Source organism: Elgaria multicarinata, chromosome 14, assembly GCF_023053635.1.
Source record: "Elgaria multicarinata webbii isolate HBS135686 ecotype San Diego chromosome 14, rElgMul1.1.pri, whole genome shotgun sequence".
Lineage (NCBI taxonomy): Eukaryota > Metazoa > Chordata > Lepidosauria > Squamata > Anguidae > Elgaria > Elgaria multicarinata.
Genome location: NC_086184.1, coordinates 30,680,951 through 30,684,774, shown reverse-complemented (window position 1 = coordinate 30,684,774; position 3,824 = coordinate 30,680,951). Strand labels below are relative to the sequence as shown.

The window sequence follows — 3,824 nt, the reverse complement described above, 5'->3', positions numbered from 1 at the left end:
GCAGGGATTTGAATGCCCACGACGCACACGAGAAAGACACGACCAACCGGGAGGAAGACCTGGCCCTGGGGTGCCTGTGAGTCTCTGGAAGCAAGACCTCTCCTTCTCTCTCTCTCTCTCTCTCTCTCTCTCTCTCTCTCTCTCTCGTAATTTCAGTGCGATTCACAACTTCAGTCAAGCCCTGCTGGACAGTGTAGACAAAAGCAAGGCGGGGGAGTAACAATGGGGCCGTCTGGGAAGCTGCCAGCCATTCAGAGGGAGAGAATGAAAGAGACACCAAGACTGGTTCCCTGCAGCCCTCCTTCCCCAAACACAAGCCACGAAGTCTTATTCCCCTTGAACCACGCTGGGCTGGGTTGGGCTGATTGGGCCAGGAAACTTTCCAAAGGTGCAGCCAAGGGAAGGAATGGAAGTCGGGCTGCATCGCTCTCTGCGACTGGGACAGGCCCTACGCTTGGACCAACGTGGGCCCCCATCAGCCTGCCTCCCCTCCCACGTCAACCACTGCTTAGGCTTGGGGTGTCAAGGCAACTATCGGGAATGTGACTCACTGGATGGGCTCAGTCCAGGGGCTCCAGAGGACGGGATCTCAGGCTGGAAGTGAAGCATCCCAAAGGAAGCCGGCTTCCCCTCGCTGTGAGTGAAACAAACGGCAGAGAGGGGGGGGCACCTCCGGGGAGAAGAGCCGGAGGAAGATGGAGCCCTGATAAGTCCGAGACGTGATAAGATGGAGGAGACTGTCGCGGGTGAGGTACAAAGAGGCCAGCCGTTCACACATCCCAAAAGAGAGGAGAACGGGCACAGCAATTGGCATGGTCTCTGTTGTCCTTTTGGGGGTAATGCAGTTCCTCGTTTGGGGCTAATTTACAATAGAAATGTCAATAGAAATTCAGGACAGCTCATCACGGTGAAAAAGACTGACCAGTGAGCATATTATTATTATTATTATTATTATTATTATTATTATTATTATTATTATTATTATCCGCCCCATGGCCAAAGCTCTCTGGGCATTTTACAAAGATTAAAAGACTGGACATTAAAAATCAATATACAAAATTTAAAAACAATAAAACAGCTAACATTTTAAAGAATTTTTTAAGCTCTCAGCCAGGCCAAAGACAGTTCTCAACATATGCTGTTAAATGCCTGGGAGAAAAGTCTTGACCCGGCGCCAAAAATATAGCAATGTTGGCAACAGGCGGGCTTCATTGGGGAGATCGTTCCATAATTGGGGGGACACCACAGAGAAGGCCCTCTCCCTTGTTGGTGTCCTCCGAGCTTCCCTGGGAGTAGGCACCTGGAGGAGGACCTCAGGTGTATCTACCTGCTCACTCTGCTGTCTAGGTACTAGCTGTGGATGTACATCTTCAAGGCCCTGCTCTGATCCTACCTTCTTATGGTTCTTTGACTTTAAACCAGACTTGGACTGGACAAGTCTATCAAACAGAGAATACCTTCGAATAGAGGACTGTCCTCTGAAAGTTCTTAAAATAGAAGACATTGGCCATTCTCGGTACAAATAAAATGCAGCCAGAGGGGGGGGTGTGTGTGTGTGTGTGTGTTGGCAAACCATAGAATCCAGGCAGGAGGAGAAACCTTCCTGAATTCTGCAAAAACCAGATTTAGATACTGGATTTTGGCATTCTAGAATAAAGTAATACCAACACCATGTAACCCTAGAAGCAGAACCAAGGGTTGGGTTTAAATGTTACCTTTTCCCGCTCTATTTCACTTTAAGCCTCCACCTAGGTCAGCCGGGGGGGGACCTCACATCGGAGGCCTGGGTGCTTCTTTCCCTACACATACACCTGAGATGTGTCCCACAAAAATACTCACTCAAATTAAGAGGCAAAACCAAACAGCATAAATGCACACCCTGGGATATCTCACTAGCTCATTTCCCCCCAATGTCTCAATGTGCCCATGCCAATCCGCGTCTTCTGGCCTTATGCACAGGTGATCCAAGGGTGCAGCCTGGCAGTCAGCGGCACCCTCTTCTTTGTCCTGCCAACATGCAAATAATTGGGAGTGTGGCACTCAGGCAGATCCAGTAGGTGGCACTAAGCCAGTCCCTGTGATTCTTTGGATCTTCACTGATCCATTTGATAGGAAAGTCCACAGCATAACCCCAGTGAAAACAGCAACGCCTTTCTTTCATTTTAGTGATTTGAACCAAAAAGGAAAACTGCCCCCTTACTGATTTCAATGAATAAAAATTCTAAAACAAAATGCAGCCATGAAGATGTATAGCAATCCTAAGAACATCAGAAGAGCCCTGCTGGATCAGACCAAGGGTCCATCTAGTCCAGCATTCTGTTCACACAGTGGCCAACCAGCTGTCAATGTACATTATCTGCCGTAACTCAGTTCACCACTGGTACCTGACTGTTGCAATGCCTACTGTTTGTAAACACACACCTGGGTCCCGCCCCCCACCCTGCACACTTGTGAGGCTTCACTCATGCGCAGGGGCGTGCCCAGGTGAGGCGAACGTGTCCTGCAATCATTCCAAAATGGAATGGAAGCCTCTGGTGCTTCGATTCACTGAATGGCACAGCTGTGAAGGACCAAGGCAGGGAAACAAAAATGGGAAATCCCACAGAGGTGACGAAGGTGGGCTCTGCCCCCAAAGTATGCTCACCACCCAAACCCGCATTCACCCCATCAATGACACACACACTGAAGAGCTGTGGCAACAATGCACCAAAGTCAAAATACACAGTAAAGCGCTAGTGTGAGAACTATGATGAGCTGAAAACAACAGAATGAAATTTAATAGGGATAAATGCCAAGTTCTACATCTAGGAAATAGAAACCAAATGCACAGTTACAAGATGGGGGATACTTGGCACAGGAATACTAAAAGCGGGAAGGAACTTGGAATTGTTGTAGATCGCAAGCTGAATATGAGCCAACAGTGCGATATGGCTGCAAGAAAGGCAAATGCTATTTTGGGCTGCATTAATAGAAGTATAGCTTCCAAATCACGTGAGGTACTGGTTCCTCTCTATTCGGCCCTGGTTAGGCCTCATCTAGAGTATTGCGTCCAGTTCTGGGCTCCACAATTCAAGAAGGATGCAGACAAGCTGGAGCGTGTTCAGAGGAGGGCAACCAGGATGATCAGGGGTCTGGAAACAAAGCCCTATGAAAAGAGACTGAAAGAACTGGGCATGTTTAGCCTGGAGAAGAGAAGATTGAGAGGAGACATGATAGCACTCTTCAAATACTTAAAAGGTGGTGGGCTCTCCCACCCTAGAGGCCTTCAAGAGGCAGCTGCACAACCTAAAGCGTCAGGGATGCTTTAGGGTGGATTCCTGCATTGAGCAGAGGGTTGGACTCAATGGCCTTGTAGGCCCCTTCCAACTCTGCTATTCTATGATTCTATGATGTGGCTGTGAATTGGTGGTTGGGTTGTGTGCCCAAAGGTGGGGCAAATTCTCAGCCACAGTGGAGTAAATACCCTGTGTAGCTATGCCCCATGATCAAATGTAAAATCTGTTGATATTTCTCTCCAGAATGGAATTCTCATCCCTCCCTGCCCATGATGCAAGCCTGGTGTGACATAGCTTTCAAACCCCGTGATGCCTTTTAGATTTCCATGGTTTAATGCTTTTGAACACAGCTAACATTACAGACCCAGTTTCAAGGCATCCCATATATCCCTACCTTAAACCTGCACCTTCCCTTTGACAAATCCTGCAGAACCATGTGTTGCTTTTTTTTGCAGAAACAGTATTTACACTCGCTGTGAAAGCTAAATGTGAGAGCTTGAAGAAAAGACATTGGATGCCTTAGCCCAGACACTAGCTTCACTGTACAGC

General features: G+C 48.0%; 1 protein-coding gene across 2 annotated transcripts in view; it reads right to left on the bottom strand.

Annotated features, from left to right (window-relative positions):
- The window catches only part of PDPR (pyruvate dehydrogenase phosphatase regulatory subunit), a 473,013-nt gene that overhangs the window by 401,407 nt on the left and 67,782 nt on the right, over nt 1-3,824 (bottom strand). The gene's annotated exons all lie outside the window — the stretch shown is intronic.